Below are 17967 nucleotides of genomic sequence, written 5' to 3'. Positions count from 1 at the left end.
TACAACTCTTATTTTATAAGGGTTGACCCTGAAGCCGCCCTCAGCTCAAGCCAGGGCTTTTGGGATCCATAAAATTCAGTCAATAAAATCTTGTAAAGATATGGGGAGTAGCCCAAACCGCTGCCATTGACACATCATTGACACATGCACCCTGGAACAAACCCCATGAAGTTGCCATGCCCCTGTTGGAACGGGCAGTGAGCTTTTCTGGAGGGGGCAAGTTGTCTCGCTCATAGGCAGTCCCGACTGTGTCTGTTATCCATTTTGATAGCCTCTGTTGCCCATGGAACTTAGTCCCATAACAGACATATAACTGTTTGGAGTGCCTCAAACTTTGTGTCCTGTTCACATAATACACTAGTCCCTATCAGACTGGATAGGAAGTGGATGGAAAGCCTCCAATTTTACAGACGTGGAATATCGAGAGTTTTAGACAAAAAAACTGGTACGAAGTCTAACCTTTGTCCTGGCTTCTGAAAAAATGAAGCAGGTTTCTGCAATTAAAAATGCTTGCATCTCACTCGCTCGCTTAGTGGAGGTGATTGCAAGCAAGAAAGCTGCTTTAGGTGACAAATTTTAACTAAATGTAATGGCTCAAAATGGAGGCTTCATGAGTGCCTCAAGCTCAAATATCCTTCAAAAGGTGGCCGACGACGCCAAGCTCCTTTTTAAAAATGAGCTCCTGGGGAGACTGAGTCAATTTTGACATTTTGGCAGTCCGAAATGGCTGACAGACCTTTATTGTGGATGGGGAAAAATTACAGTATTACTGCCATGGTACAAACCGTGGTCGTCAAACCCACAAGGCAGACACCATGTCTGAAAGATGCCCCACTTGTATCCAACCTGGAAGGTGTGGATGCTGCTCTGGCATTTTGCAGGGTGTCAATGACCCTACTGGACAGGCCGATCGCTTAAATGCAGCTATTCAGGGGCCAGACCCAGAGCTGTAGGCTTGATGGGCTGGGATGCCATCAGGTCCCCGCGTCTGACTGAGCAGATTGCAGCGACTGGGCAGGCTCCAAGGCTGGTGGTTCAAGAGCTGCATCAGAGCTGAAAACCAAAGTCTCCTGGGCCAGTAAGGGGCTACCAATAGTACCATCTATCACCAGCGGGTCCCCATCTCCTGTTACAGAGAACCAAAGGGGACAGTGGGTCGATTCCTGGGAGGCAAAAAGATCTATTTCTGCTCTCCCAAACTTCTCCCAAATGAGGCTGACTATCGCTGGGTGAAACCTCCACTAGGAGGTGCTGGGAACTCTCCTAGAAAAGGAGGTCTGCCACCCAGTTTACCACCCTGTACTGTCCACAGTGACAGGAAGTATTTGTGTGTCCATAGCAACAGCTTGCGGGCCATGCGATGGAAACTGGGAGACCTGGGGCCACCCTGGTGGTTTATATATGCCACCACAGTAGTGCTGTCTGTCCAGACAGGCACGTGTCTCCCTTGAACCTCCTATAAAAAATTCTGCAGTGTCAGATAAACTGCCTGCAAAATATTTATGTGGCGACCCATATCCTCCGTGCACCCATGCCATGGCTGGATGTGTCTGTGATGATGACCTCTCTTCTGGTGATGCTGCCCAGTGTTACACCTAGACGTAGATGGTCAGGCTGTGTCCACCAAAACTGCACCTTTAGACGGTGCACTAGGCAGTCCGGGTTGAACACAAGCTAGAAAACCCTGTTGTTGAACCAGGCTTGGAGAGGGCGCATGTGCAGGAGACCCATAGGAAGGGTCTTGGAAACTGCTCCCAGTAAAAGCTTCAAACAGGCAGCTATAGACTGCACTCTGTTGTCCAATAAAGTGGACAGCATGGACTTGGAGTCCAATTGCACTCCTAGATAAGAGGCTATCTGCATACGCGCAAGCTGGCTCTGCACGATTCACCGTCAGGCCCAACTGATGAAGGTGGCCAGTGGCAAGTTCCATGTGGGCCTCTGCCTGTGCTGGAGACTGGGGTAGAGGATTGGTCTGGGGCCACCATCCTGCTTGAGCACCAGGAAGTACCTGGAGTAGAACCCTTCCATCAAGTGGAGGGGTTGTACCACGTAAATAGCTTGCTTTTGTAGCAGAGCTGTAGGAGTACTGCAGCGTCTCTTGGGTCTGTGACTAACATTGTAGTCACACACACCGAAAGGGAGGGGGACCGTGCTCGAATTGGGGAGAACAGTCGGTCCTTGGTGCACCGAGAGAGCCTTCAATAAACAGGTCTGGTAGGCTACTAATCTACTATTATACTTACCCAGCTGTGCAGGGAACATACCGGGTGAGTAAGCTGCCTCAGAATGTTTTGGCAGTTAGTGCATTTGTTCAAGAGTGCTAGTTTAGGTGCCTGCACCAGTGAGGCAATTACAGCGTATAGAGGAGAAAAGTGAGCAAAGTTTTTCTGCATCATGCAGGTTGTTTAATGACCCCACGGACCTGGAAACCTCTGGTGCTGCAACAGGGTGATCCCATGATGATTGGACTTCAAAAAGAAAATCTGGGTGCACAGGGTGGGAGGGGGGAGGACACGGTAGACGTAACAGGCTCATTCTCAAAGAAGGACTGTTTCCTTGTCCCATCCACAGGCCAGGGCACTTGCAATTTTGCAATAGCCCTATTAATTAATGACAACAGCTATGGCGAAAAGGATACATTAACTACCTCCTCAGAGGGGAACTGGGCCACCAGCCTCATGAGAGGCTAAGATGGACAGCATATCCTTGTGGTGCCAGTCTGTGCTTAAAGCCCAATGTTGTTCCAAGGGAACAGGGGGGCAGGCAGAGCAGTGTGCTCACGCAGCAGCTCAGCAAGCACTGTGCCCTGATGGGAAACAGCTGCACAGAGTTTCTCCATTTGTTCAGAGTCAGCCGATCTCTTAGAATGGTGACTCTTCGGAGAAGGAGAAAGGGAGACAAAGGAAGATGAAGACTGTAAGTATGGCTTCTTGCGTGGCTCTTGCCCCGGGTAATTTTCCTGCTCTGCCTTTGCACAGAGCCATCTGCACAGGATGCCGCCACGTCATTCTCATATGTCTTTTGGCAGGAAACTCTGACAGGAAGAGGTCTGGCAGACCCAAAGCCACAACAGAATCAGAAGACAAGTTTCTGAGAGTCAACAGCTTACGTGATAGGTGGCTCACCCGACAACAGTTTAACACTGGCCGAAGTAAGCAAGTCTCAGTTTCAACTGTGAAGAGAAGACTTCGAGCTGCAGGTTTGACAGGTCGAGTGGCAGTAAGAAAGCCATTGCTAAGATGGCAAAATAAGAAAAAGAGGCTTGCCTGGGCCATGAAGCACCGCCAGTGGGCTACTGAAGACTGGAAGAAGGTCTTATGGACCGATGAATCAAAATTTGAAATCTTCGATTCATCACGCAGGGTTTTTGTATGCTGTCGAGTAGGTGAAAGGATGGTTCCTCATTGTGTGACACCAACTGTCAAACATGGAGGAGGAAGTGTGGATGGTCTGGGGCTCTTTTGCTGGATTCAGAGTCGGTGACTTGCACAGAGTGAGTGGCACCCTGAACCAAAACGGCTACCACAGCATTTTGCAGCGCCATGCAATACCCTCTGGTATACGTCTAGCTGGTCAGGGGTTCATCTTACAGAGAGATAATGACCCAAAACATACCTCCAGGCTATGTCAGAACTACCTTAGAAGAAAAGAACAAGACGGTACGCTTCAAATCATGGAATGGCCAGCACAGTCTCCAAACTTAAACCCATCAACCTGGTTTGGGATGAACTGGACAGAAGGGTGAAAGCAAAGCAACCTACAAGTGCAACACATTTGTGGGAACGCCTGCAACTGTGTTGGGAAGAACCTTCCAAACAATATTTGATTTCCATTGTAGAAAGAATGCCACAAGTGTGTTCGGCTGTTATATCTGCAAAAGGTGGTTACTTTGATGAGTCAAAAATTTAGATTAAATTTTGTTAAACAAAACCATTCCATGATTTCTTTTTTATCTCCAATTGTTTATTTGTTCTATGCTTTAATTTAAGAGTACATTGAGACATTTTCAATAAAAACTGGAAAAAGGGAGGTGTTCTAAAACTTTTGACCAGTAGTGTGTGTGTGTGTGTGTATATATATATATATATATATATATATATATATATATATATATATATATATATATATATATATATATATATATATATATTGCTGTTGACAAAACTCTCAGCCTTCATTTTTGCAAAACTTTCACGTAAACAAAAAAACCTCAATGTACTTTTTTGTCCTCAAAAGTATTCTTACCCTTTGATGCTAAGATATGTATGAATAAAACCCTTTTATACTATCTAAGAATGTTCACCTCCACTCCAGCATTTTCTAGACTTTTCTAGAATTAGGTTCTGCATTATTATATTAAAATTTCCAGCACCCTGTAGACAATACTATCAATGTTAGAAGGACAGAGGAACATTTCCAAGTATAGGGGTTACTTTGATGACGTCAAAAATGTAGATTAAATTGTGGAAACAAAACGATCCATGATTTCTACTTTTTTATCTCCAATGTTATTAGTTGGTTTATGCTTTTAATTATACGAGTACATTGAGACATTTGCAAATAAAAACTGGAGAAAAGGGAGGTGTTCTAAACTCTCTTGAACAGTAGTGTGTGTGTGTGTGTATAATATATATATATATATATATCAGATATATATATATTATATATTTGTATATATATTATATATATATTGCTGTTTACAAAACTTCCGCCTTCATTTTTGCAAACTTTCACGGTAAACAAAAAAACTCAATGTACTTTTTTGTCCCTCAAAGTAGTCTTACCCTTTGATGTAAGATATGTATGAATAAATGATTGCTGTCATTACCAATAAGTCAATATGGGAAAAAGTAAAGAGCTATCTGAAGACCTAAGGAAGAAAATGATTTATTGTCAGAAAGCTGGAGAAGGATAGAAGAACATCTCCAAGCATTTGAGCATCCCAATTTCAACTGTTTCAATTATCAAGCAGTACAAGACTCATTGGACTATCACAACACTCCTTCGATCTGGAAGAAACAGCATGTAGAAGACTTAGAACAATTGTGAGGAAGGTTAATAACAATCCAAGATTGACTGCCAAAGATATTCAAAGTGAATTGGCTGCAAGAGGGATTGCGGTTTCCGCTTCAACCACAGGTCGAGTATTGCTTGGTGAAGGTATTAATGGTCACAAGCGAAGGAAAAAGCCTCCCAGTAAAACGTCACAAGGACAATCGCTTAAAGTTTGCAAAATGGCATTTGAATAATGGATATGAGTTCTGGTGAAAGGTTTTGTGGAGTGATGAAACAAAAATCAAGCTATTTGGTCACGCTGATAGTCGTTCCGTTTAGAGAAAATCTGGTGAGGCGTACAAAGAAACGAACACCATACCTACTGTCAAGCATGGAGGTGGTAATATCCTTCTGTGGGGCTGTTTGTCCTCAATAGCACAGGAAACTGTGTTCCAACACATGATATAATGGACTACAACTCTATGTTTAAGCCAGGGGCATCCCTGGGCACTTTACAGAGCCCCAAACAAACAAGTACAAAGCAAGACCATAACACACCGTTTATTTTGCATAGCCTTTCTGTTGTGTTGTGTTGATTTGTCCTAACTAACATGCCTTTTTTAGGTGACAGTACTTAATGAATGGCATGGATTGCATGTTTATAGAAATATGAATAGGAAGCAACCCCACATGCTCCTCTAGCCAATCAGTGGTGCAAGAGGGAGAATGGGTGGGCTTTATCGTGCAAAAGGTGTATCGTGTCTGGCATAGCACAAAGAGTGGGTTGGTTCAAACATTGTAGTGCTGTTCCACAGGGAGGCTTAGAAAGCATAAGGGCATGAATCAGTTAGATATGTTTAGACAGAATACAAAAAAAAAACATCAGTAGCACTTTATATTAAGGTGCTGCTTATTAATATTTTATAAATATAATAGATGCTTAACAACTATGTTATAGGGTGTTAATAAAGCATTATAGATAGTTTATAACCGTGCAATAACTCACAAATAGTTAATTCACAGTTTGGCTATGTTGACAGTAAACTGCACATACTGTAGTGTATATAGTGCTACCCTGTTATACTGCGACTTGTTATAGTGTGGAATCGGTTATAACATGGTAAGATTGTGGATCTAGTTTCCCCCTTAATGCAATTTGACTCGCAAACATTTGATGAACATTCCCAGACCTGTCTCCCATATTTGCCGGGACTCTCCCAGTTTTTAGACATGTCTCCCAGACAACTTCAGGGACAAGGCATGTATGGTTGGTTTTACTGCAATCCCTGTCTGTACCTAGCAGGGTTTAGGACCCAGGAAAGCCCTTTGGCAGGCAGGCAGGCAGTAGTTGACCTGATCATCTACGATGGCTGTGCATGCGATAAGCCCTCCTCATCCGGTAAAAAATAAAAATATACATTACTCCCAATTTCAAGCTTCTGTACCACAACATATTTTCACTTAAGCCTAAACAACGTTGGAAAAAGACTTCACTTTCTGTAAAATATGCAGGACTGATTTTAACAGTGTGAGCAGGAATGATGATGTGTGTGGTAAGCATGAGAGCTCACAAAAACACAGAAAAGTCAGTGACGGAGATGAAGAAGGTTACACATGCAGAGACCTTTGCATGTTGTGATTAGTTCAGCAAATCTGTAGTAGACATGTTTCCAGATTCACACATTGTAAAATATTCTGCAGGAAAGTGTAAAAGTCACACAAATAGTGAAATATCAGCATTTCTATTACAATTTCAGCATCAACCTTGCTTTAGAAATTCAGATTGATTGATACTATGTGTTAAATACAGCAATAGAGTGTTCATTTAAAATTGAAGACAATTGGCAATGCAGTGTTACTGACAGTGGTATTATTGATCCACTACATATGTGCAGTGTAATGAATAAAGTTGCAATACCACATTGTATATTTTGGCTTTTTATTTAATTTATTTTTTATGATGGACTTAATGAATTTACAGGTTTTTTTTCCTTGATATAAAGTAGGTGCCATAGCCTGTCCTTTTATGACGAGGTCAACGCCAACAGGACCTGTTTACTGTATTGGTTGCTGCCAAATCCACCACCTACAACTACAGCACCATAAGAACCACAGGGGCCAAGCGAGAATTGGATTGAGAAGCATGTCATGGTGTTTTTTTCTGTTTTAATATTTTTTCATTTTAAAAGCAATTAGAAGGAAGTAATAAAGTGCAATAGTTGTATGCCTGTGTCTTATGTAGGTATTCAATTCAATTTAAGCCACTCATTTTACAAAAGCTCCCTTATTTTATTTAGAAAACTCAATGTTGACAGATATGCGTACCAGATGCTTTAAGTGATCCTGGCGATGTTATCGTGAATTATGCTAGGATACATTGTAATAGAAACAAACAAACAAACAAACAAAACCCCCAAAACCTACAACATTGTGATTTAGTTTTATTGTTGTTTTTACATTACGTATTTAAAACCACTTAAGATGAAACAGGGACATATAGTACTTGTAAAGCTCCTGTGCTTGCACTGTATTTTGCACTGTCCGTTAATGTTACAAAACAACTACGAAACAATACAAGTGTGTATAAAAAAATAGACAATTTCAATAAGATTGGTGTAAACTTTAAACTGGTGGAACAGTAGTTTCTATTATAACGACCTGGGTAAGCTTGCCTCAGCTGGGGTTGGTGGGTGTCGTCTGGGGTGGCGGGGACATGAAATCATATAGGGCAGTGTTGCCAAAGCCGCTTGTGGGCATTGCAGATCATTTGGGGAACAAAAATGCCAATATTCGCTATAAGGCGATACACAAAAAATAACATGGTCTCCTAATTATGAACCCTGACAACCGTGTTATAACGGGGTAACACTTACTTTACTATTTAGTGATACCTCAATAGTTCACTGCCCTTGATAATAAACAATTTCTCAATGTGTTAGTCAGACATCAAAACACACACAGTATATATATATATATATATATATATATATATATATATATATATATATATATATATATATATATATACAATACAAAATAAAACCCAAACAGTTGTGGGTTTGTCTACAATTCACTATAAATTGTATAAATTAACATGATAAACATATTATTGTATATACAGTATTTAAAAAAATATGTCGTAAGACTTTTTTTAATTCTGATGAAGAAATTTATTTAAAACAAACATTTGTTGTTCCCCCCCCCCCTCTGAGTGTCATTTTCATTCACAATCTAATAAAGAAGTTTGAACTTGAAGTCATGATTCTCAGAGTAGCAGTTATTCATCAGAACTTGCATGAATATTGAATGAAGTTATTTTCCTCAGATTAGAATGTGGATCATGTTGTGCTGCTGCAGCAGATAACTCACAGAGGTCTGGATAAGTACTAACTTTTTTTAGTTTTTTAACTTTTTTTTTTTTTAACCTAGATGGAGTCATGTTTTCAAATTTCCGAAAGATGCTTTTTTATTTTTATTTTTTTTAACCAAATTTTTTGATTTTACAATACTTTTTTTGTCCTAGTTGGCAAATATTCTTGGTCAACGATAATACTGGATGTCATGATGGGAGTGGAAAAATGAATATCAAGAAGATTGTATAGCAAGAAGACTGCATCAGTCAAGCCGACCCACAGGATGCCTAGGGAGTACATAAACCTCTACTTGCCAAAACAAATATTAAAAGTCTGCACAGCGATTTGTTAAGAGAAATTGTTGGTTTGTAATATGTGAGGTATACTTTTAAAGAAATTGTCATATAAAGATTCATTTATAAATGTGTAAATATTGTGCAACCTATGTAAACAAGATAATAGATTGTCCTCAGCTGTTTATAAAAAGATCAAAACCACAAAAGCAACTTCAAGACTTCATGAAGTATACAATCTATGAGATATGCACAGTAGTTCTGGATGAATATCAGCGTTCTTTAGAAGGCTTGTGACATTCATGTCAGGGTAATGGGATTGTATTGCTAAACAGTTGGACAGACTAACAGACCCCCTGCATGTCTCGGTGCTTCTTTATAAATTCATGTTCCTGTTCTGAGGCATCCTTCTGTTGAAGGGCGAAGTTAATAAAAACCTTCAAAAGAAAAGAAGTAGCAAGTATCACAAAACGGCGTATCAAGCCTAAATGCACCATTTCCTGTGTAAATGGTAAGGATGCAGAGGGCCACAAAAATAGTAGAATAAAGCAACTTACAGAGCATTAACACAGCTCTGCAGAGAAATACAGACCACTTAAACAGATAAACTAGATACAAAGTGAACAATAATTACACTGTACTTACTTCCTGCTGAGCTGGCACATCTGTGGGGAAAGTATACCCCGTTAAAGGCTATCTGAAAGCCCAGCTTGGCAGTTTCAGACCAATTTCAATCTACTGTACGCACAGCTTTACTACAATAGACCTTTAAGTGGACATGTTTAGATGAAATCATTTTCATGTTCTGAAAATCAATGAGAGTTTTTCTTAACCCTCTACACTGGATGACATTTTAAGGCACATTACGAATTACAAAGGCACATGTTCAGCTAATTTGTCTTTCATTAAAAACTCTACATCTTCTCACAATTGCAACAGTATTTATTACATAAATGCGTTTAAGTGAGATCACTTGTGATAAATGCTCATATTTCCACCTAATGCAGTGGCAACTAGCAGCTCACGTTGTGAACAGTATATACAGTATGTTTTCAAAGTAATTTTGAATAGTAATTTTTAGGAGACTGTTATTGTATTTTAAGGTTTTTAATAAAACACAGATTCTGGTTTTGTCCGCTTTTATTTACAAAATAAAGTTTCAGTTTGCATTCACGAGGCGTGAGCTGGGGGTGGAGATAGGCGTAGAGATAGGGCAGAAGAAGCAGAAGGGAGCGGTTAGTAGGACAGAGTGCCGGCTAGAAAGGACCGGAACTAGGATAGAAGAGCAGGCGAGGCCCACTCTAGTAGCAGACCAGCATAGCTGGACATGGAAGCTAGGAGAGAAAGTGGTCACTGACTGAGGGCGGCGATGCCGACACGAGCCCAGGGGCGAAGGACACAGCAACCGAAGACAGGATATAGAAAGTGGTCACTGACTGAGGGTGGCGATGCCAACACGAGCTCAGGGCCAATGGACCTAGCAACCGAAGACAGGAAACAGAAGTGGTCACTGACTGAGGGCGGCGATGCCGACACGAGCTCAGACTGGGAAACGAAAGGAGATAGAGAGGTAGAGGTACCCAGCATCTGAGACTTCTGTAAAGGGGCGCTCGTTAGACCCCCAGTTGGCTGAGACTTCACGCTGCCTGGGACCTGAGATAAGAAAAAGCATAGAGGTTAGTATGGGACACGAGCATGAGCAGCCACATCCCGAACTGAGACAGAGTATAGAACAGCCTTGAGTGAGGCAAGATAAGCGCAGGAGCTGAGAAAGGACAGAGTGTGGCCGGGGGTCCGCTCTGACTCACATGGTGAGAACCCCCCTGAAGGTCAAGGGTTAGCTGAAGCCATGCCCTGAGGTTGGGGAAGTGAGATCACTTGCCCCCCAAATGGATGGACCCCCGGCACTCCACCAAATCACCCACACCGTGAGAAAAACAAAAGAGCACATGCCAGCGCATAACATAAACAAAAGCCTAGAAGGACAAACGGGAAAAACAGGAGAATGGTTAGTAAAATTTAGTAGGATATGACTATGTGTATACCTGCTGATCAGTGGAGAGGAAAAAACCCCTTGTATCTAATTAGAGGAAAACCTCTAGTGGCTCCGGCAGACAGGTAGCCCCCACTTCAGGCATACTAGCAATTTTGGATTTGGCTGCAACCATGTCAGAGGGAGATGAATGAACATAAGAATCCACTGCAGAACAGGACCGTGCCCCATGGTCTTGATCAGGCTCTGATTGATGCTGGCCCTTGCAGCGGAGGTGGCTGCACCGATATGGAAGGAATGGGATAAATAGCTGAGGAGGGAGGCCTGTCCTGGAGAGGAGGGTGGAGAGGTGGGTTGAGAACCAGAGACAAGTGACGATGGCTCTGGAAGAATTGATGAATAGAGGGTCTGGGAGGGGGGGGGCAGGGTTTCCTGCATAAGAGATACCTTGACATTGCTGAAAGGGCAGAGAGCAGACTTGGTCCTAATGCTGAATGAATTGACCGCACTGGAGTTGGTCTGTCTTTGAAGTGTGTAGCCGAATAAGAAAATAGGAGTTGGAAATAGAGGTCACATAAACGAATATCCACCCAGGGGAAGCAAGAAGCTGAGGGAACTGTGAATTCAGAGCTTCTGAGAAAGCCAAGAAGGCTGTGAGGCAGATGGTCTCCATGAGTAGATCCTCGTAGGGGGAGAAGCAGCCTTTCCGAAGAGTAGAGATGATTCTAGCATTTTTAGAAGGAGCAGCAACAATATCAGGGAAGGATGAATGAATGTAGGAATCCACTGCAGAGGAGGACCAGTTCCCCCACATTCGTGATCAGGCTGGAAGGGGAAAAGGGAGAGTTGAGGGGGGGGGGCTGCTCTGGAGGAGAGGGTGGAGTTGAGGAGGGAGGCCTACTCACGAGGCGAGGGTGGACAGGAAGGAGGCCTGCTTGGGGGGCAGGGGCGGAGGAATGGAGGGAGGCCTGCTCGAGACGAGGCGAGTGATGATAGGAGTGAGGAATCAATGAACAGATGGTCTGAGGAGGGGAGTGGGGGGGGGGGGGGGGGTTCCTGCTGTGGAGATACCTTGAAAAGGGAGATAGGGAACTTGATACTTGACGTGTGAGTGGACCAACCGCGCTGAATTGATCCGTCCTGAGGTATGCAGCCAAGTGATGGAGTAAGCATGGAAGGTGGCCGAGAGGCAGCTGATCTCCATGGATAAATCATTGTAGGGGAAGAAGTGACTTTTCAGAAGAGTGTAAATTAGCAAATGGAGAATATATTTTGATATAGACAGACGGGAAGGTGAGGCAGGGGGAAGGCTCTTAAGAATCCCACAGAAGGTCAGACAGAATGCTGAATATGGAGAGACTGGAGGGAGTTGGAGAGAATCCCTAGCACGGACCATGAGAGCCAGGTTTTGATTGAAGGGCTATGATTATTCGAATCTGGGCGCAGGAGATTGAAGACGCTGAGCAGGCTGTAGAATAGGAGCTTGAACAAGGTGGAGGGCTGCAGACATGTAATGCTGAGCAGACTGAAGGGGGTTACGGAGAGTAGGTTTCAGTTGAATAGCATCTGGAGAAGCTGAGGATTCTGGATGGGTTGTGGAATCAAATGGGACCAACTAACTGAACTTGGATACCGAAAGTAGAGGCAGAAGAAGAGCTGGAACTGAGGGCTGAGGTGGCAGCTGGACTGAACAAACATGAATCGGCTACTGGGGAAGCACGGCTCCTTTGCGCCCCATGTTCTACAAATGAGGGCAAGGATGAGATGCCACCTTTCTATGTGTTAGTTAATACAGGATCGATCAGCGGTTTGCTACTATCATGTCTGCTTGAAATGGAAAAGGTAAACTCACATTCAGAGATTTGGGTTTCGCAATGCCAGTTATTCTCTTAATAGTGAAAATCCTTAACTCATAATCAAGACAGATTTCCAGTCTCGTACCACATCTCAAACCAAGTAATAATGCTGTAACATTTGGGAGGAATAGGATTGCTGAAGAAGTGCCCCGTATTTTGATTAGATGGAGATTAGCGTTAGCCTTGATTGTGAGAATACTGCCACGATCTGCATATTGGAGGAAGGCTGGAGCATTGTTGGCTCTGGAGAAGTGCAGCTGCAGACTTCAACAGTAAACTAGAGCAACTTTGCAGCTGTGGTAGTGAACAGATCTGAAGAGGGAGAAGACGGCGTCTGAGAGTGTGCTACAAAAACGAAACGCTAGACAGCAAAGGTGCAAGTGATCAGGGCTTCAATAGTAAATAGGAACTAACTGACAGGAAATTGGAAAGCCCCTGCTACACACCTCCTGAACTTCTGCAAGCTAACATTTAAAAGAAATTGTTATTCCATGGTAACACCCCCCATCCCCCCATTAGGTTTCTGACTTCACAATCATTCTTTTAGATGACCTGGTGTTGGGCATGCTCTGGTATACCCTGAAACCTACATTACTTTCAAGATGATGATGCACCCATCCACCATGTCAAAACCATTTGTGAATGGCTTGAGAGGCATGACACATAGTAGCATGTTTGGGATGAGTCACGATCACTTGCCTAACTTAGATGAAATGATAAAGACTGAACAGATTCACATCCCAAGAGATACCCTTCTAGCACTTTCTGGAGTCTACAAAATTGTGTCAAGGCTCTGATCAGGGCAGAGTGGCCAAACACATTAATATATTGTATATGTGCTACATCAATCTATTTTTATCTGTGCCAGCTTTAATGCCTAGAGTGTGATCTGGGCTTTGTGTCTTATCTGCAGGATTGAAACACTAAGAAAACAGCACCATGATGTCGTACTCTAACCCTAAGGAACTGTGCTACTTACTGAGATACAGACAGTACAGGTTACAGGAGATGATCCTAATTAGATCAGACACTGGTGTTATTCAAAACACTGCATTAAACAAAACTTCACCATTCTGGCTTTCAGACTCTATGACATGGCTTCCAGTCAAGAAGAGAACTGGTTTTAACATGTTGCTCATGGTGCAAGGATCTGGAGAGCTTTAAAATGTGCAATTAAAATATGAATAGTAAATATATACACTAGCTTTCGAGAATACAAAAGCCTTTTCAGATGAGAATGAAAATAGAAAAAAATTGTCTGCGAGGGTAATTGTATTTGCCTTCAATTTCCACTTCTCACCTGTAAGCTAGTGTGTGTGTGTGTGTGTGTGTGTGTGTGTGTGTGTGTGTGTGTGTGTGTGTATATATATATATATATATATATATATATATATATATATATATATATATATATATATATATATATATATATACACACACACACACACACACACACAGTGTACAAAACATTAGGAACATCTGCTCTTTCCATGAAATAGACTGACGAGGTGAATCCAGGTGAAAGCTATGATCCCTTATTGACGTAACCTGTTAAATACACTTCAAATCAGTGTAGATGAAGGGGAAAAAGGTTAAAGGATTTTTAAGCCTTGACACAAGTGAGACTTGGTTGGGTATGAGTGCCATTCAGAGGGAAATGGGCAAGACAAAAGATTAAAGTGCCTTTGAACAGGGTATGGTACTAGGTGCCAGACGTGCCGGTTTGAGTGTGTCAAGAACTGCAACGCTGCTGGGTTTTTCATGCTCAACAGTTTCCCGTGTGTATCAGGGATGGTCCACCACCCAAAGGACATCCAGCCAACGGCAGGCCAATGGACAAAAATGGCTCATTGATGAAAGAGGCCGAAGGAGGCTGACACGAATTGTGCAGAGCAACAGACAGGCTACAATTAGTCAACTGACAGTCCAGTACAACATTGGTGCCATAAAAAAATGTACAACTCATCGTACCTTGACACGCAGCCGACGTCCTAACAGAGTTCCACTTCTTTCAGCAAAACAGAAGAAACTGCGGTTGCAGTGGGCTAAGGAATGAAAACACTGGAGCATTGGAAAAACATTGCCTGGTCTGATGAATCCCAGTTCCTGCTGTTTCACGCTGATGGGAGGACTAGGGTATGGAGAAAACCACATGAGTACATGCATCCATCATACCATGTGTCAACACTGCAGGGTGGTGGTGATGGTGTGATGGTGTAGGGTGTGTTTTCATGGCACACATTGGCCCCTTGATAAAAGTGGAGCAACTTTTGAATACCACAGGATACCTGAACATCATTGCCAATCAGGTGCATCCCTTCTTTTCTTGGGGGTTTAGGTCCAGACTTTGACTAGGCCATTTCTTCTTCTGCAGCCATTCTTTTGTAGATCTGCTTGTATGTTTTGGATCATTGTCTTGCTGCATGACCCACTTTCGGTTCAACTTCAGCTCATGGATGGATGGCCTGACATTCTCCTCTAGAATCTTTTGATACAATGCAGAATTCATGGTTCTGTCAATGATGACAAACCATCCAGGTCCTGAGGCAGGAAAGCAGCCCCAAACCATCACAATCTCACCACCATGTTTGGTGGTTGGGACACAGTGTTTGGGTTTCGCCAAACTTAACGTTACCCATTGAGGCCAAAAAGTTCTACCTTTGACTAGTCTGTCCAGAGAACATTGTTCCAGAAGTCTTTTGGATCATCTATGTGCTCTTTGGTGAACTTCAGACGGGCAGCAATGTTCTTTATAGAAAGCAGTGGTTTCCTCCTGGCTATCGTTCCATGAACATCATTCTTGTTGAGTCATGAATACTCACATTAGCCAAGACGAGCGTGGCCTACAGATCCTTGGGTTACTCTGGGGTTCTTTGTGACTTCCTTCCGTTTTGTTCTTGGAGAGATTTTGGCATACCGACCGCTCCTGGGTAGAGTGACCTGTGGTCTTGAACTTTCTCCATTTGTAGACTATCTGTCTGACAGTGGATTAGTGGAGCCCCAAATCCTTAGAAATGGTTTTGTAACCCTTTCTAGACTGACAATAATCAATAACTGTTTCTCTCAGGTCCTCAGAAACTTCTTTTGATCATGGCATGACGTGCTTCCACACAACTGTATGGTAAAGACCAAACTCACCAAGTTTCTGATCTTTATATAGGGTGGGGCCTCCCAAACTCACCCCTGAAGATCTACCCAATTATTTAAACACCTGATTCTAATTTTCCCCTTAATTGAGCTGATAAAACCACTGGTTTACTTATTTTTTCACATACCCTGAATATTAATTACTCATTGTTTGTCTAATTCTTACATCATTGTATTTCAAAATACATGGAATTGGTTAATACTAACCCTACTGGATATTTAAGAAAAGACTCGTTTTGATTCAAGAATGCTACCATGGTAAAACTATGGAATTTCCATAATTATAATTGGGGTTCACAAACTTTTTCATGTTAAAAAAGTATCACCAAAAAATAATTGTTCGTACATCTTAAAAGTCAAAAGTAATAGAGAGACAAACCACATTAACAATAATACCTATGGTGCCTGACTTATGGGACACCCTGTATATGTTATCAAAATATAAATAAGTATTTGTGTGTTTTCACTGTGATCTAAACAACAAAATAAAAAGAATACTGGTCCAATGTGGTTTGGGTGACAGAGTAATGTTTAATTTGTAGGTTCTCCTTGTTCATTTCCAGAAGTCTAAATATCTCAGCTAGGCAGCCTTCTAGTTTTGGCACTTGATACTAGTAACCCAAGGTGTTGTTCCTAAGAGACAAATATGTATGTTACACCTTTTCTCAACACATTCAGAGATAGCTCACACATTAAGTGCTGAAAGCAACTGTCTGGTTTTCATGCACCCTCAAAAAAACTAAACAAAATGATATGACATGTAATCATCATTGCTGAGTTATTATGCTAAGAAAAAATCATCGCTTTAGTTAAAATTGTGTCTCCTTTCATCTACAGTGAGCTTCAATACCTTTAGATATGTCCCAGGAAAGTGTGAGTCAAAGATTGGGCGAGTGCTTTCTGGTTGCTTGAGTCTGTATTAAGCCATACTTTTGCTTAATATCCATTTCCAAACCTGAACAACATGATAAATATATAAAAAAAAAACATGATGTGGTCCAATTGCTTTATTTTTTTCTACTGTTTTTAGATGATAGCCTATCAAAGCGACATGTCATCCACAATATACTTCATTACCTTTTATTGCAGCCAGCAGATAGGTTTAGTTTTAAACCCAGATATTATATTTGTATAGATTTTTTGATTGTTTGCTTACTTTAACACTGCATTCCATTTTAACTTGAACTGCTGTTGCCTGTGTGTGGCCTCTTCAAATTCACTGTTAATACTAGAAAACTTTATAAGCTATAAACTTCAGGTTTGTAGACAAAGCCACTTTGTCCTGGTATGGCGTGATTAAGTAGAGCACGGAGTAAATTTTTCACAGTGCAGTACCACCTGCTGACCAAAATGTACTATGTTGCTACATCCCAGCTACTATATATAAGAACAAGATGATCCGGACAGCCTATGCTGGATAATAATTTTTCCTTGCCAACACTAGTGTTAAAGGACATATAGCTACAAAGACTAATTTTTATTATGTTTGCAATCTTTCTGAATGTTTCTCGAAAAAACAAGAATTTTAGGAAAAATATTTTGTGGCAGAAAAAAACAAAACAAGAAATAAATGTGTACAATGACTTATTTCAGCAATTTTTTTTTTTTAAAAACTCAAAAAATGTTAATTTAAAACTATTCTTACCCTTTGATGCTATGATAGTATTGTCTACAAGGTGATAGAAATTTCAACATGATAATGGATAACCCAATTCTAGAAAAGTCTAGAAAATGCTGGATTGTAGGTAAACATTCTTAGAGAGTATAAAAGTATTAGGCATAGGATGATTGCTGTCATTACCAATAAGTCAATATGGGAAAAAGCAGAGAGCTGTCTGAAGACCTTAGGCAGAACATTATTTATTGTCAAAAAGCTTGTGAAGGACACAAGATTTCTAACTATTTGAATATCCCAATTTCAAATATTGTTTCTATTATCAAGAAGCACTATCACAACCAGCGCTGCCACATTTTTTTTGCAATGCCCCTGCCAAATTTTAGAAGTAATCAGCTAAAAAGTAGCCAAATTGTGTTTTTTAAAATCAGCCAAAAACATGTACTTAAATTTAAGACTTTGTACTGATATCGTTCTTAATTTGTTGCAAATAAAAAAAAAATATATAAACCAAAAAACAAAAAACAAAAAAACATTTTATTTCTATGTATTTTACAATTAAACAAGAACCCCCGTCAAATGCATATGAGTGTCAATCATCTGGAAGAATCCCCCCCCCACCCCCCCACACACACTTTTGCTTTAACAACAACTTTATGCCCCCTGGGAGTTTCATCTTTCATCACCTTTTAAGCAGGACGTCCCAAAACAC

General features: G+C 41.4%; 1 long non-coding RNA gene across 2 annotated transcripts in view; it reads right to left on the bottom strand.

The window, feature by feature from the left end:
- LOC121314703 overlaps window positions 1–17967 on the bottom strand; it is a 136768-nt gene that overhangs the window by 62788 nt on the left and 56013 nt on the right. The window lies entirely within an intron of this gene.

This window comes from Polyodon spathula, chromosome 4 (assembly GCF_017654505.1).
Source record: "Polyodon spathula isolate WHYD16114869_AA chromosome 4, ASM1765450v1, whole genome shotgun sequence".
NCBI classification, from domain to species: domain Eukaryota; kingdom Metazoa; phylum Chordata; class Actinopteri; order Acipenseriformes; family Polyodontidae; genus Polyodon; species Polyodon spathula.
The sequence above is the reverse complement of the archived record's forward strand: the minus strand, read 5'-3'. Positions and strand labels throughout refer to the sequence as shown.